General features: G+C 41.7%; 1 protein-coding gene across 1 annotated transcript in view; it reads left to right on the top strand.

The window, feature by feature from the left end:
- The window catches only part of trabd2a (TraB domain containing 2A), a 69081-nt gene that overhangs the window by 38768 nt on the left and 12516 nt on the right, over window positions 1-17797 (top strand). The gene's annotated exons all lie outside the window — the stretch shown is intronic.

Raw genomic sequence — 17797 nt, 5'->3', positions numbered from 1 at the left:
CTAAACAGTGTGTCTTGGGATGGCCCCCAGTCAGCCCTACACAGGTATGTAATCATCTTTACTGCAGTGGCTGATGTCAGGACATGCGTGCAGCCATGTTTGTTTACATCCTGAGCCTCGTCATGCCAGTAGCACACACACACACACACACACACACACACACACACACACACACACACACACACACACACACACACACACACACAGAGGCAGCTAGCTTGGGTGGCTACCTTCATAGCAACCTGTCTGAGCTTATCTCTGGCCTTATGTGAAACCCAGAAGTCCTTGGTCAATCCGTTTGTCCCCACAATACCTCCTCTCTGCTGCCACCCTCCTGCTCCTTCACTCTCACATTGTCCATCTTTGTGGACTCGTGCTTATTCAGTGAAACCAAAGCTGATAAGCTAAGCTAGCACATGGCCAAGGTGATTGTCGTCTTCCAGCAAAGGAACTTCCCACGGACGAGGCGGAAATGTTCACTTGAATTTCATTCAGCACAACAACAACAACGAGCAGTTGTGTGCAACGATGTGTGGTCAGACGGACACAAGCTAAACTACACAGCTACACCCAAGTCCTATTCATACCAGTCACACATTCTGACCTACATAACATGCATTCCTGTGATCCTCTAAAGCCACTGTGAAGCTTCCACTGCAAGATTTGCAGACTAATCAGGCTCCTTCCAATGGCCATTCAAGGTCACCCCTACATCTTGTATAGTGCATTGTGCACTGTGACTCTTATAACTGCCTCACAGAGAAGTTGAAACTTGTCGCAAAGCACCTATCATTTTTTTTTTTTACTGTCGGGGCGATTATGTGGCAGTCTTTCGAAGGTGTGCGAGCTATATAAATGAAGCTAGAGTACTCATGGTGGTAAAGTATATGCCTGTAACTACCCCCAAGCGTGCAGTATAGTAGCTTAAGTCCATCTACCTGGACTCAAACCCTCCACCGAGCACTACATCACTGCTGTTGCTGCCCTCCTTCACGCTTTTCCTTCCCCAGATGGTGTGAAAGTCTAAAACGTGGAGCTTTTTCACAGCACCTCACCCTCATAAACAGCCAGTTTACAACTGTTTGGGGCAGTCGCTGACATGAGTACACACATGTCATGCAACACCATTAAAATCCAGACCAGACCTACCACACACTTGGTAAGGAAGTGGGGCAGGCTGGCACAAAACATCTGCCAAAAACTTCCTTGGGTTTAACATTGAACTACACCTTTATACTGGATATATTTTATTCTTGTAGCTTTCATATTTGAAATTTAAATCTTGTTGGGTCCATTTCTTCTCAGTTAGGTCCGGTTCTTCTCAACAAATTAGCCATGAAATTGTGTGAAAAGTGTTTCACATACAAATGGGATGTATCAGGTATGTCAACAACTAAAGACACAGCAACAAATAGTAAATAGTAAAAACAAATATCCTTCAATGAAGCACTTCAAATACTATGCCATCAATATTTCATTCAATATAGAAGGAGTAATCAAATTAAGTTGAACCACATTTTTGTAAGTTTGTCATGTTGCTTCAAACCGTGAAGCAAAGACTTGTTACGTGTAGTTTCATTTTTTATTTTGCAAAAATGGGTTTTATTTTATTTTAGGGCAGCACGGTGGTGCAGTGGTCAGCACTGTCGCCTCACAGCAAGAAGGTTCCAGGTTTGAGTCCCGGCTCCATCACAGGATCTTTCTGTGTGGAGTCTCCATGTTCTCCCTGTTCCTGTGTGGGTTCTCTCTGGTACTCCAGCTTCCTCCCACAGTCCAAAGACATCAAGAGGGGACGAGGCTGATTGATACTCTAAATTGACTGTAGGTGTGACTGTGAGTATGAACGGTTGTCGGTCTCTATGTGTTGGTCCTGAGATGGACTGGTGACCTATCCAGGGTGAACCCTGCCTCTCACCTGAAGGCCGATGGGATAGGCTCCAGCCCCCCCCCCCCCCCCCCCCGCAACACTTAACAGGATAAGTGGAAGAAAATGGATGGACGGATTTTATTTTGTATCTTTATTGTTCAGTAAAGGGTATCAAAGTCAAAATACTGGTAAAGGGGCTGATATTGAAAAATCTTTCATGCAACAGAGGAAAAACAGGGAGAAAATGTACCTTTTGAGGTGCCAAAAACTGCATCCACTTTTTTCTGTTTTGAAGCTCCTCCTGTTTTCTTAATCTGTGTGGGTCTCCCTGTTTAACGTTTTCCTTCACAGGGTCTCCCAGTGTTTGTAATAAACCCAGATCAACATGAAAAACATTGACCGAGTGTTACGTGAAGATGTCGGGAGCGTCTGTGACGTATCATCGGCTGCATCTCTGTCTCTTTTTAAATGAGAGGATAAACCTGTCAGCCCCCTCTGAATAACTCCCTGGCTCCTGAGCTGCTGATTGAATATCACCAAAACATGTACATTTTGTTGCGCTGGCAGGGTCAAAGGCCTCCGTACTTGAAAGACATCTTTCATATAGCCCACACGTCTTTGGCAGTCATAGAAGTGAACACTTGTCACAACAGCTTGTGGTGATTTATTGAAAGAGTTGAACTCCTCACCCCTGACCCCATTCAAACCTAGCAGTACTTCCTCATGCACCTGGAACCAGCTCTTTACATGCCTGCCCAGGGGCTAAACTTTCATTTGGACCAGAAATGCCATTCTCCTATGAAAGAGAATACGGGAGAGGAAAATTATATATTCAGGGAGTGAGCAGTCGTACATCTATTGATGATTGTGAGTGTTATGAAGGAGCTGTCCCCTCTCATTTAGAGGCTCAAACCTAAAGGAGAGCAACACGCTGCCCAGAGGGGATGAAGATACGAAGAGACAGAGGAAAATATGACTTGTGTGATTTGTGGCTTCCACTCTCTTCTCTCTCTCTCTCATTGTGGTGTTATGGAATACTTTTTTTTTTTTTTTTTTTGAATAGTGTCGAATTTTCTGGTTTACGGTATGAATGAGCCTGTGTTTTTAGCCACTCGCAGGGTTGATACCAGACGGCACAGAGTTCATTCTACTCATCTTAACTTTGTTGTCTTCGTACATCCAGATCTCTGATTTGTCATCTTGGTGAGAATTCAGTAGTTTCAAGGGTTTGTGTCAACGCAAAATGTTCTAAATCCTAAAATGTAATAATTCAACTTAAAAAACTTAAGCTTTGAGAAATTGTGTGATGCCATTCTGGCATGCAGCAAGAACTAAATGCTATGTGGATTCAACACAAACAGGATCTGTTTAACTCATTTAAAAAAAACCAACTTGTCGGTTTGGTAACTTGTGTTTTGTGTCACGATAAAGGCCTGGAGTAAACGACAAGATTATTATCAGAAAAACATGTTTTTCTGTTTTTCTTGAAGCTGTTTCAGATTCGTTAGTTGGTTCGGATTTATTGTCTAATGAGGAAAATTAGAAAAGACAACGTTTGTTCTCGCCAGTATTCCTTTTACTTTTTTTTTTTTTTGTATCTTAAGAATTTGTGCTGAAAGAACAAAAATCTCAAAACATTACGAAAAACTTCTCTGGGATTTGGGCACAGATTTGGTTAATAAAAAAAATCTTTAAATGTCACCTAAAGACTTCTGCAGTCCTGGAAGGATAAAAAAAAAAACAGAAAACATCAGGAGGAGCCTCAAACTCATTTTGAAAACAAACCCAACTGTGCTTGCCATCATGATTTCATGTGTGGGGTTTTGACTGGTGCTGTTGTAATCAGGTCACATGGTCGTATAGTTACATCAGCAAACCTACTGTTATCTTAGTGAACCAGCTGATAAAGTTTGCGATACATTTTGATGGAACTAGCAACCGCTGATGTAGGGAGAATCAGCTTGACATAAAAGATACGACCAAAGAGTGTCATAGATCATACAGGTTGTTTTTTTTTGTTGATCGCTCCAGCAGGATTGGCTCAAATCTGCACTCTCTGTTTTAGATAGATGCTCTGTGAGTAAAACTATGATATGATCCGACTCCCCAGGCAGCAGAAGGTGATTTTCCCTGAGGCTGCATTACTGCAAACTGTTGTCATACATTCTGGCAGATTGAGACCCTTCCATCCATCCATCCATCCATCCATCCTTCCATCCATTTCTATACTGCTTATCCGTTAAGGGTCACGGGTAGGCTGGAGCCTATCCCAGCTGACATTGGCTGAGAGGTGGGGTTCCTCCTGGACGGGTTCGGGTAAGGGCCCTCAGGAGTAATGGGGGGTTCAGAATCTTGCTCAAGGATACTTGGACATGGTCACCAGGGGAAGTTAGGATCCAACCAGCGACCCTTTGGTTGCTAGGTGGCCACTCTCCCTCTGAGCTATGCTGAGACCAAGAAAAACATATGTTTGTGTGGGAAAAACAAGAAACTGGCTCTACTTAACTTTGTAAATGACTCAGACCAAATAATGCTGAAAAGAAAGAAAAGCTGCATGCTTTCTGCAGTTGCCTCACCTCCCAACTTGATGGAGCGACAGGAGGTAGGAGGTCCATCATCCTCTTTAGAAAAAGGGCCAGACTGAAACATAAACAAAAACAAAACATTTCAGAGATGACGATAATCATCGTCTGAGAATCCCAGCAAAGATTCTATGCTCTTAGGCTTTTATCTGCCTTCTTACTCTGGTGTCTACTCCCTATAGGCCAGTCTACACCAAGCATTCGCCATCTGACCAAGTGTTGCAGGGAAAGATGCAGTGTGGTAAACTGGACCAGTGTCATCTAGTTGCAGGTGTGTAAACTGGTAGGTTTCAGAATGTTGCACACAGGTGGGTTGTGAGCAGCCGCTGCTTTCATCTCATCTCCTGATGCATCTTTGGTGCAGACGAAACGTAAGACTCACTTACCATCGATCAAAAGTCCGATTAATTCTTGGTTCACCGAGATATCATTGCAGGTGGAAAACAATTTTTTTTTTATCAACTCAAGTCATAAATCAGTAAGTATTTGACAACAAATTATATTTTGATGAATGATATTTGGAAAGTTCTAGATGCATTTCTAAAGAACCATTTAGAGTCACAGTGGTGCTTTCAGCCAAATGCTAACGTCAGTGAGATGAGGCTACGGTTTTAGTTTACCTAGTATATTTCCTCCTGGCCCCTAATTCATAGATTTATATACAGTTTCCATGTTAAAAGTTATCATATTCAAAACTTTACTGACACAGCCAGAAAAAAAAGACTTGAGTGCGGGTGGAAGAGAAATACAAACTCCACAAATGTGGGCATTCACACACTCGTCTGAATGGGATCAGATTGACATTATTGTTGATTTGTGGTGTATTTATGGCTGATTTAAAGAAAACTTTCATCAGCCATCCTGAGGTCAGATGTGCAGGTATATCCCCCCATCCTTCTTAAACTGCTTATAAAATCTCTTTCTTGCTGCTTTTCTAGTAAGAATATTCCCCGAGACAGTAATTACAAGTAAAATGAGACATCCAGTGGCAGGGACATTCTCTGCTGGCAGTGCTCTGGTTTACTTAGTCAAAACTGCTCACTTCTACAGAATTTTCTATCTTTGATCACTCTTACACACAACCACAGTGAATGAACTGGTGTGTTTAAGCTCCGTAATTTCTTGGCAGAAGCTAAACTGAGGACTGCACTAAGAGAGAGAGAGTGTATGGCCATTGCTGCCTGACAGATGTAATTCCTAACACGGCTCCGAAGTGCTGTGTGCCGCCACAAATTTCGAGTGAGAGTTTATTTAAAAAACAACCTCACACCACAGGCCTCTTATGTGCTCTGTTTCTAATTTACTCTCACCATAAATTCAATGCTAAAGTCACTCAGCGTGATCTCCCAAAAAAAAAAAAAAACCTCTTGCAGATATTTTAGCCATTTTCACGTTAATGACAAACAGTGAAACATCATTCATGCAAAATAATTAAAATGTGGACATGTTTAATGATCCGTCCTCTTTATTTTCACAAGTGAAGCTGAAGCTGTTGCAGATTCTATATTTTGCATGCAATTTGGCTAATCAGGTTTCTCTTTGAGTTAAACAAACCTCCTCTCCCATCTTTTCCGTCACATTCACCCAAATACTATCCAGTGAAACACACGTACCGTAATAATACATTTCACTGAGAGGCTTTTACACTGATCTTAAACATCTGTCTGCTGTAGTGCCACAGACCTCAGGATGGTGATACGTCAGCTGGGACATCCCGGCGTTTTAAAATATAAAGGAGACAGAAGCAACTTACAGCCTGTCTGCAGAGAACCACTGTCATTTACTGATTTCAAGATTGAACATTTTTTATGTGGCTCCTGCCATTTTGCTCCAATCTCTTTAAAATTAAGCTTTGCATTTCCTGGACCAAGGTTTCCTTGGTTTAGTTTTGGATAAAGAGTTTCAGGCATGGGTGGCACGGTGGTGCAGTGGTCAGCACTGTGGTCTCACAGCAAGAAGGTTCCAGGTTTGAGCCCCGGCTCCATCATTTGATCTTTCTGTGTGAGTCTCCATGTTCTCCCTGTTCCTGTGTGGGTTCTCTCTGGTACTCCAGCTTCCTCCCACAGTCCAAAGACATCAAGAGGGGACGAGGCTGATTGATACTCTAAATTGACCGTAGGTGTGACTGTGAGTGTGAATGGTTGTCTGTCTCTATGTGTTGGTCCTGTGATGGACTGGTGACCCATCCAGGGTGAACCCCGCCTCTCAGCAGTCGCCGCTGGGATAGGCTCCAGCCCCCCCGTTGACTCAACAGGATAAGCAGAAGAAAATGGATGGATGGATGGAGTTTCAGACATACCTAAAATATCCCATTGCAGTTGTATGCCTCCACCACAGCTTGTGTGCCTGTCACAGTGACCTTGAACTTAGACCACTGAAATTTTCTCCTTGAGTTCTTTTGGACATTTTTGCTAGATTTGAAGAAATTCCCTCAAGGCATTCCAAAGCATTTCCGCCAACAAGAATATCACAGATATTGTGTTCATGTGAGATGATAGTGCTTCACTTTTAGCCACCAAAATCTTTTTAGTTCATCCTTGAATCCCAGTGGACATCTGCCAAATTTCAAGAAATTCTCTAAATGCATTCATGAAATATCATGTTAACAAGAAAGTAGCAGGAACAGCAGTAATGTGAGGTGACAGTGACCTTGACCTTTGACAAAAATCTTTTCATTTCATCCTTCAGCCCCATTGGATATTTGTGCCAAATACAAAGAAATTCCTTCAAAGTTTTTCTGGTGTAAACGGTATGGGTGCATGTATGGACAACATGAAATAAAAAAATGGTTTTAAATCCTGCGTGCCAAACTGAGATAGTGGTTCAAGCTACCCTGTAGCGCCACTTCCTTTTTTATATAGTCTCTTTTATACGGGCACCATTTCAAGATAGAGTCTATCGAGAAAAGGCCTTGCAGGATGCTCTTATCCTGAGTTATCACAGTCTGGCATCTGACTACTTAACATTCCTTTGTTGTTTTGGAGGCCTGCTGTCTTTGTCTCTCTCCACGTTCAGCTGGTATTGGTGCTCCCGTCCATCTTGAACTGTCTTGCTCTCTATCTGCTTCTTGTCTTTTGTTCTCGCATCCACACGTCATTTATTTCTCCTCTTTCCCTCAGCGGACTGTGTGGGTGTGAGACATTGATTGGCATCAGTTTGACAGTATTGAACTGAGCTCGTTTTCTCACTCTGCTCAACAGAAATTGGGAAGCAAGATGTTTTGGAACTGATTGAGATGTTAGCATTCTTTGGCAGGCTAAGAAAGAAGGAGCCTCACTTCATGGTACAGAGGTGTAGTCGTGCCTTTGGATTGCTTTTTTTTGTGTGTCTAATTCATTTTACTGTCAGACAACCGTATCACAGGTGTCCTTTATCACATTTTCCTCTTATCTCTGTATCATACATTCAGAACTGGATGACACGTGAATGAGGATTAAAAATGAAAAGCTTAAGTTATAAAAACCAATGTACCACAACACATTTGAATAAGTAGCACATATTTCATCTCTTTGCAGGTGTGTGTGCATCGATTTTTATTTAAAGCAAGTACTTCATTGTGTTCATTGCATTCATTGTGAGACGTTTTAAAAATGGCGAGCTAAAATATTCAGTTTGTCATCTTTCTAAAGGAAATTCTGACATCATCTTCAGACTCATACAGCAGGTCATTAATGACTGAGAAGCAGAAACACTAAAACAACATGTGTAGGTTTAGTTTGGCCCAGTTTATGGTTTCACCCTTCTTCACTGGTTCTACGTCAGTCCCCATGTTTTTATATTTTTACGCTGTAGACGTAAGCGGGCTGAATCATATAGGTTTGTTTTTAGAATATACCATTTCTTTTTATTAGTTTGGTGCAGAGGAGGGAGAAGTGAGACACCAGAATGTTGGCGTTAAAATTTAATGTATCGGTTACAATCGATGACCAGCTAAAGAATTGAACACTGAAACATCTTGTCCACCTCATCCTGCTTGTATCGCAGTATTGTTTTCCTACATTTGGCTCCAAATGAGGAACAATGGTTAGAGAACGTGATTGTCACCAAACGACCCGAAATTCTACGTCCTATAAGACTCCAAGTCTCATCGTCAACGAGTCCAAACACTCCAACCGCAGCCTTTCGCTCTTAGATGATGCTGATGGTCGCATTTGCTGAATAAAATGATACAGCAGTTCATCGGGTTTTGTTTCTGTTAATCTGTGTTTTCAATGTTCAGTGGTAGAGGGCGCTCTTGTACAGTTTATGAAAGGGTACTGCACTTTAAGGTCCAAAAATCAAGCAAAGAAGAAGCTTTGAACTCCAGCTGTTAAGGTATGGATGTGGTAGTTCTCCAGGGGAAATTTTGTGCTGCACCTGGCCGACTTAGGAGCACTTTAGTCGGGCTGAGAGAGTGGATGTATATTAGGGCTGAGCAATTTTATCGATTCTGCAATATATATCGATATTTTGTTTCCCCAGAGTATCGATTTTTCAGCCGCAAGTATCCATACATTAAGCTCCATCCAAATTACCCATGTCCCGCACTTTGCAGGAAGAGCAGTTAGGTCTGCCAGCCGCTAGTGTCACTGTAGAGCATTTCTAGTTACCCTAACGCTGACGCCTTTCTCATCAGGTGAGAGCTGAGAGATTCAGGAAGATGGCGGCAAGTATTAATCCAGCGCCTGTATGCTTAAACGCAGATGTGTGGAAGCATTTTGAGTTCAAAAACAAAAAGGAAAGCGACGATTGAGACAAAAGTATGGCAGTTTGCAAACTGTGTCACACAAACGTTAAGTACTCTGGAAATACCACCAACCTGCGAGCCCACCTTAAGTGTCACCACCTGGACAAGGAAATGCTAACTGAGACTGAGCCTGAGAAGCTGTGGTGCGATCCGAAACAAACATTGCCTACCTTATTTGTCAGGATTTGAGACCTTATTCGGAGTTGGAAAACACCGGCTTTATGGTGAACGCGATGGAGCCTCACTATGCTACTGTCACCTGCAAATTGAATTATTGGCTGCCATGGTTTATTTTTGGTCAACCTGGTGGCTAGACTGGCTAGTGGCTACCTCATATGTTCAGCATCAAGTTAAAAAAGCTGCCAAAGAAGGCCACTGGCTGCACTTTAACTCTTCATTGTTCACTTTACTTTTCAAAAACTTGTAAGCTGCAATTTGCATTCAGTTTTTAAAAAATGAAACTATTTTCTCACCACACCTTTGATTAATTTTGTCCAGCATTTGCAAGCTGCCAGTCAGAGCCATATCTCATGTAATTGATGCTTTCAGTTCAGTTAATTCAATCCAAGTCAATGGAACACTCACAAGATGTCACCAAAATCACTTTGTCCCTTTAAAGTCTTTCAGAAAATGATGTAAGTGTATCGAATCGTATCGTGAGCTGAATATCGTGTATCGTATCGCGAGATTAGTGTATCGCTACAGCCCTATTGCGTATGCTGGTTGTCCTGGGGGTTTGTGTAGCCTTACCAGAACAATTAATTTTGATTCTGTTTATAGTAAACAACTGAAATAAACATGGAAGTGAGAAAACCACCAAAAGAAATGCATATAAATGTCAAATCAGTCTTCTGCTCAGAAATGCAGTTTTCTCAGTTTTTTTGTCTGATAATGACATTAATGATTATAGAAACGGTGGTGCAGTGGTCAGAACTGTCGCCTCACAGCAAGAAGGTTCCAGGTTCGAGTCCCGGCTCCATCACAGAATCTTTCTGTGTGAGTCTCCATGTTCTCCCTGTTCCTGTGTGGGTTCTCTCTGGTACTCCAGCTTCCTCCCACAGTCCAAAGACATCAAGAGAGGACGAGGCTGATTGATACTCTAAATTGACCGTAGGTGTGACTGTGAGTGTGAATGGTTGTCTGTCTCTCTGTGTTGGTCCTGTGGTGGACTGGTGACCTGTCCAGGGTGAACCCCGCCTCTCACCTGAGGACTGCTGGGATAGGCTCCCCCCCCCCCCCACACACACACACACACAACTCTTAACAGGATAAGAGGTAGAAGATGGATGGATGGATTACAGAAACCTTCATCGAACAACTTAAAAAAACACTGGCAGAAAAAGAGTCAACAATAATTAATCCCGTGAGTCATTTGATGATAGTTGAGGTATCTCCAAGTTTATGCTGAGGTATCTGGTTTGTGTAAGTAGCTCCTCTCTGTTCCGCTGTTGCTCCTGTCTTGTCCAACAACTTCACGAAGACTTGAGTCTTTCAGTCTCAACTTAAATATCTATAATTAAAGTCAGATGAAGACTCGACTCTGTCGCAGATATTAATTCAACGTTGCATCTTCTTCTATTGCTGTGTATGTTAGCAATATCTGATGGGACCAAAGAGTAAAGCAGATCGTGAAGGACAGAGATTCAGATCAGGGCCAGAAAACTAGGACTTCCCTGGACTAAATTGATTCCAGGCAGCAAGATTCATTTTTGGGAGTATGTTTTCCATGGCCCATCCAGTGGTTGAAGAATCTCGGTGCCTTTAAGGATGAATATTATATTAACATTAAGTGACTCCTGGTTTCAACACCACAAGTTAGCAACATGACTTAAATTATCAAGGTTTAATTTTGGAGAAAATGTTTACTGCGAGTTTCTAGTAATTGAATTGTGGTTAAGACCACTTAAGTGAAACCACTCAGCTTGTCTCTGCTGCGTTCATGTCACATTTTTAGCGATGCCAGTGGCATGGCTGGAAGCCTGACGGTCACTCCACCACTTTGGTCCAGACTAGAATATCTCAACTAGCTTCCCGTGGATTTCCATCTTCTCTGCTGCTGATATTCACAGCTGCTCTCGTGGCTGTCGAGTCCATCTTTAAAAGAACAAGAAAACAACTACCAGCAGTCAATGAGCCTCCGATTCTTAGAGCGGTGGTTGTTAATCAAAATTATCACATCAGTTTTGGCCAAGAATTTGAAATATTTCAGTTCAAATGTTCGTGAATTAATGAATAACATGGGTGCAAATCCTTCTCATCGGCCATGATGGCCATAACAAACACATATATGAGCCGAATATGTTCACTCTGCTTTTATAAGCTAAATCCATGTGTGAGAGTTCAAGTTCACAACTGGTCTCTTTCTCCTGACACAAGCACAAAAACTCAATATATTCTGTTTAACACCCTTTTAAGCAACGAAACATTGTCCCAGGCTCCTAGAAGCTGCTCCTTCTGCCTCCGTCTCTGCCAGGCGGATGTTGATAGCAGCTCTGCTGGATCATCCTCAACCATATCAGACGGGATGCATCAACCACTGATAGGGAACCGAGTCGTTTTGCTGCTTAAGTGTGACACTCCAAACTTATTTTTTTCCGCCGCACTACTAACGTTGACGTAGGCCTATGATATAATGTTCCGCACTGTCGTATTAATGAAACAAAACCTTAAATAAATTGATTCAACCGCAAGTGATTAAAGAATGACAGAGTAATTAAATGCTCCATTTGCAGTTCACTGCAGATATTTCTGGGTTCTTTTCAAAGACTTAAAATAGACAAGGCTGTAATCTGATCCAGGCTGGAATTGACTGGCCATCAGGACGTAAACGGTGTGATTTAAGCAGGGATAAGCAGTTGTGCTATGTAAGCAGAGCCCACATTTCCAGACACTGGATATGTGACTTAATATAGTGCTGGCATTGTTTAGAAAACACCAGGATGGACGTGCAATTTTTATGCCAGAGGATAACCGACAATTTTCCTGTTATTTGTCCTCAACACGACTGTCACTTTTATGGATGACTGCATCCTTCTGACAGCTGAAGACACTGAGGTTTTGCTTGACTGTTAGCAGTGATTTTTCCAGTGAGATTGTTGGCTGCTTAGCGCTTCCCTCGTCCTAGAAACGTCAAAATCCTAAAAATCACTCGATTGGTTAATCTTGACAATAGTTTGAATATGTTTATAACCCCCCCCCTCTCTTTTTTTCTGTGCAACTATAATTTAAACCCTAATCCACGTTGACTCAAATAACTGCACAAGCTTTAAAAACTGGCAGGATGATACACGTTTGTCATTTTATGTGTTATATTGGAAAGAAGAGTTAAACTTCAGGAAGCTACAGAAGACTCCAGAAAGTACCAGACACCTCATTCTCATCTTTTTCAATAAAAGGCCTGATTCGGTGCTTAGCGACGGCGATTATGGGATGCCAGAGCCAGCTGACTAGCAGGGATGGCGTACATAAACAGCTCGAGAGGGCTATAGATGAGGGAGAATGGCCTCAGCGCTGCCTGTACTGTTTGTTTATCCAACATGCTGTAATGTTATGAGAACTGCTGCTCGGATCTGGCTACACGTCCTAATGTAAATATTGGTGTGTATGGAAAAGGAGCACTATTTAAGGCTCACCATATGCTCTAATAATTTAAACCACTTGATTGTGGGGGCTTGATGTCTTTGTGGGGACTGATCCTGCTGCGGTGGAGCTCATCCGGGGTTCCTGTGATGTCATTTTGTTGTGTGTGCATAGTTTATAAAATATTGATATTCTTCTACAGAAGTGCGTGAAAAAAGAGCACTGTTTTTCTGAATTATCATCATTAAATCACAAAAAGAGATTTTTAGAATTTTGGGGGAAATGATGGAATTAATTCATCAAAACCGGTTGTTATTACGATTGTTATCATCCAAAACCCAGCCAGAAGCTCAAAATCTCACTAGAAGTTCTTCCCGCCATAAGGGAACTGAAGCAGCAGTTGTTGCTGGGTGTAAGCTGAAGCCCCCAACTGTGTTGTCATGGTTATGTTATGGTTCCTAACCAAACCAGAATAAAAAATCACAATACGGGATCCAACTAGATATTCGCGTCCATGAAAGTGGGAGCCTCTCGCCTGAAGATACAGTCGACTATTTTGTTAAGAAACACATTCGATTCCCCCCCCCCCACACTATTTTTTTCTGCTTTAATGAGACCATTTTTTCCGCCCAACCAAAAAAACCTGCTCTGTTTTGATGAATTCATTAGATAAATAAGTCATTAATTCAGAAAGGATTTTCTTTGAAGTGAATGCAACACGCTCCTGTTCTCTTCCAGATGATAACTGGTGAATGAGTTGTGATTGATGGTCAGAATTCATTAGTTTTGCTCCTAATGACTTTTGCTGGTAAAAGTTAATGAGCTGAATTTTATGTGAAAGAGAATGGGGGGGGGGGTTTTCAGACTAATTTATAGAATTATAGAACATTTGATCATTCATCTTTTGGTCTAATTTGATGAGTGTGTGACGTGCTAATGTGGTTGACTATAAATTTGCAGCAGCTGGATGGTAATATAATCTTGGGGGGGGGGGGGGGTTATAGTAGGAATTATAATTTTAGTGTCCATATGTGGTGTAGCTGAGTCATGGCTGTTGCCTTTGAGTGCTTCTCTGTCTTTTAATTTCTTATTTATGTAGTTAGTACCTTCTTTTTGTGTTGTGGAATGTGGTGATTCTGTTGCGGACCCTGGGTAGACGAGCTACCTGCTGTGGCGTAAGCTAATGGGGTTGAAGATGAAGGTGTCAGATCTCTGGTGCATCGAATGTTCATGTAAACAAACGTCCCTAAAATGAAAGCCCTCGCCAAGTGAGTTCATGGGCTCACTCTGCTCTACTGAGCACGCTCCGTCAGCAGAGCTCGCTTCACCTGGCTAGCCCATCGCTAGCTTGAATTTGAAGAGATTATCAGACCAAACAAGTCATTTTGAGCAACACTGTAAAGAATGTAACCCCATTGCAGAGCACTTCTGTTTAGCCCTTGAACATGGATAAATAATTTCATCGAACAGCTCTTAGAACTTTAGATATTATATGCCGAATGGGTCGAATTGTGACACGAGTGAAACGTTGTCAACAGAGAAGATGTGTGACATCATTTCCTGCGCTGCAGCTCTGTACCAATCTAAAATGAAACGAAAGTATACTTGGTTAATGACATGAGCATCTACTCACATCAAAACATCAGAGGCGACTTGTTGGAGTCGATCTCAAACGCGCACACACACACACACACACACACACACACACACACACACACACACAGCTGCTTCCTATCAGAAAATATGTTCTGAGTTAAACGTAATACTTTTCAGTTTTGAATTTTATCCACATGACAAAGGACGCATTTGTAAAGTGTCAACATGTTTCATTAGTTTCCCTCACACAACATCAACTTGAGGAGTTTGTGACAAATAAGAGATAGAATTGAATGGAATTTTCACAATAAAAGCTTTTAATCCAGCTGTGATGATTGCAAGTAGACACTAGAGTGAGTTTCCTCCATATTATTTACATCAGTGTAGTGGTGTCTTCAGTCGTATTAGTTTATGAACTGCTCAACATTGCACCAGGTACATATTTTTAAAAAAGAGTCACCGAAACTCACAATTATTAACAGTGTTGGTTGTTGTCTTTTGCTGCCATTAGCAGCCAAGTAATTTTATGTGTGCCCATCACCACTTAAAAATATAATCATGATCAGGATTTATTTCTTGCCTGAACCGAAAGCCGGTGTAATGTTATGAAGTTGTTTTTAAGATCAGTGTTATAGAGTTGGATTTCTTTGTGTCAGCTTATAAACTCTTGTGGTTTTTAGGACAATTTATGATGATTTCTTTTCTTCTAACTGGTCCAGAAAAGTTTTTACGTAATACCAGCGAAATGATCAAAATGAAGCACTGCGAGAAAAAGCCTGTAAAATGACTAAAAAAAGCTCCGTTTCTCCGAGCATGACAGGAGCTAATTTGCGAGCCTCTAACTCAATGAGGCCGGTGTGTGTGAACATTGCCGGGCGTAACTGTGAATAAGAGCTTTCACGTCTGTCTCTGCTCTTTATCTCCGCCATCTCTCCTCTCGCACTGTTGGAAAGAGACACAGTGAACATATTGTGCATCGGTATGAGGGATTTTTTGGCTCATTTGGTGGATTTAAAATGTATGAAATTGGTTTAAATAAATAATCTGTGGAAATATATGTCAGATGTCACAGATGTCACTCCAGCAAGTCTGTGTTTCTTTAACTAGGGGCTGCGGGCCTAGTGGGAGCCTTAATGAATGTGGCCCACTACTGTTTCTACACACTGAAGTTCTGTAACAGCAAAACTGTAACGACATTAGGAAAAGGGCCGAGTTCAGTTTTTGAAATGGGCCTGGAGGAAATGTTTTTCTTCGCTGTGAAACAAAGATTCCATGCTGATTGTTTTTTTTTTTTTTTATTCCAAAGCAAACACTATGAAAACATCTAGCGTGGTAGCAATCATTGTAAAACACAGCACAAGTGTCCTAAGTTCATGTTTGCACCACAATACTTACAAGCTAATGTGGAAAGGTTTCGGTCAAAATAAATGTGGGTTGTTGTTTTTTTTGTTGTTTTGTTTTGTTTTAATCTGTGTGCATTGTTTCTGTGAGCATAACCCAAAAATCGTCTCCAAAAAATGGCGTCTTTGACCTCAGAGTTGACGCTACCACAAGGCTTGTTGTGACAGAACGGAAGGTTCCTTTATTGTGCTTCGACATGTGGTCTCTCTTCACAAAGTCCTTTAAAATGTTTCGTGGCTTCATATTTGACAGCGCGGATGAAAGTCGGAAAGATGTGGAAATACAGAAGGCGTCTTGGCTTGGATGCTTTTTAGGCCATAGAAGAAGACAAATATCCAAACCAGGGATCCTTCTGACGAAGCTGCATGTTAGTCGTGAGATATTCACAGGATCTCGACTTGTTAATTAATCTTGTGTTGACAAGATGCGTTGAATTCATGTGTCTGAGTGTCTTAATGTGACAGTTGAAGTACAAGAGATTCTCCGCTTTCCGAGGCACCCTGAACGTTACCATAATTGGAGTGATGTTCACTATGAATTGAATTACTTAGAAGGAAATGTTTGGAATCCACGCATTCACTCGCTAGATACCCCCCCCAAAAAAATTGCTGAGCTCTTAGAAAGAAGTTAGAAAATAACTGAGGGAGGAAATGGTGGATTTGCTTCATTCCTCAGTCACATGGAGCTCCCAAACACCTGAATATAAGTCTTCATGTTGGAGGAAAATAAGCATCTTTATTCACTGATGATGTAATGATGGCGAGGTTTCACCGCACCACAGAGAAAATAGACAGCAAGGCCTCATACTGACTGAACAAGTGGCAAAAATGTCAGACTATGTCTGCATTTAATATCACAAATTTAGGTCGAGTGCAGATCTTCCTACCCAAGACGTGCGGAGTTCTCCGTTATGTTAAAGGGGAAAACCTCCAAGGCGGCATTGCAGTACATTTCCTTCAAAACGTTCTCGCTGTTGCAAATCAGCCATAATTTCCAGGAAGACGAGGTCGTAGCTGTAACAGCAGCAGAGAAAGGCAGTTGTCACAAATCACCTGGCGTATTTTAAGCCTCCAACTGGATGTCCGTGGCCAACGGCTACATCACACGCTGAAGGAAAAGCAGACCCTGTAAAATCATTTTTTCCCCTGTTTCTACATTCATCAATCATTTTTAATCAGAGATGTCTGATTTTTGTTTGGAGTTCCATGACTTTGGCGCGCTGGCAGGCTGCAGGTTTGGCCTCTCATTGTGAAACACGGTCTCGTTAAGGCAGTCCGATGCTCGTAAAGAATTTTTAAAAAAGGAGCTTAATGTCAAATGTATGAAGGATGGTGCGAGCTTCGAATTCATCCTTCATCTTCAGTGAATATAACTCCTTCAGGACTAAATGAGTAGCTGAATGCGCGGCTTTGAGTTTCTTGGGTTTTTTTTTCTCGATGTAGAACTTCATCAGGTAATAGAAGCTGATGTTCAGATGAGTACTGCTGGGACGGAACACTGGCGTCGGCTGAACCCTCTGGCGTGACTTCACCTTGACATGTTGTGCGTCAGAAGTACTTGAGCTTTGCAACAATGATCACCCACGTAAACACAGCAGGGGTGCCAGAGAGCATCATCACTGAAACTCCACGGAACGTTGGAACCTCAACGTGCTTTCCTTTTTACTAAAGAAATGGTGTTTGGGCTGAATGATTGAAAAAAATATATACATATACAAAATTAATATTAGTTTTGAGCGATATTGCAATTTTGATAAGATTTGCAAAATTGAAAAGGGAATTTTTTTGGAGATATTTTTTTCTCATTTTAATTGAAAAGCAAATTCAAACGTTCATATTCTCAAGTCTACAGAAAGCCATCTGCATCTCTCGCAGCACTAAAATATATGTGAACACGTTTGGTCTCCAGCTCATATTGCCGTACAAGGCCGTATTGTCATTTTGCTAATATTGTGGTTTATTATTCAGACCCATTTCACAGCCCGAGATAAAAGAAAGCTCTTCAGCCTCTTTGATATGAACTTACTGACCGTCCACTGCTTCCAGG

Source organism: Aulostomus chinensis, chromosome 19 (genome assembly GCF_037954235.1).
Source record: "Aulostomus chinensis isolate RoL2024-O1b breed Wild chromosome 19, RoL_Achi_v1.0, whole genome shotgun sequence".
Classification (NCBI taxonomy): Eukaryota; Metazoa; Chordata; class Actinopteri; order Syngnathiformes; family Aulostomidae; genus Aulostomus; species Aulostomus chinensis.
The sequence above is the reverse complement of the archived record's forward strand: the minus strand, read 5'-3'. Positions and strand labels throughout refer to the sequence as shown.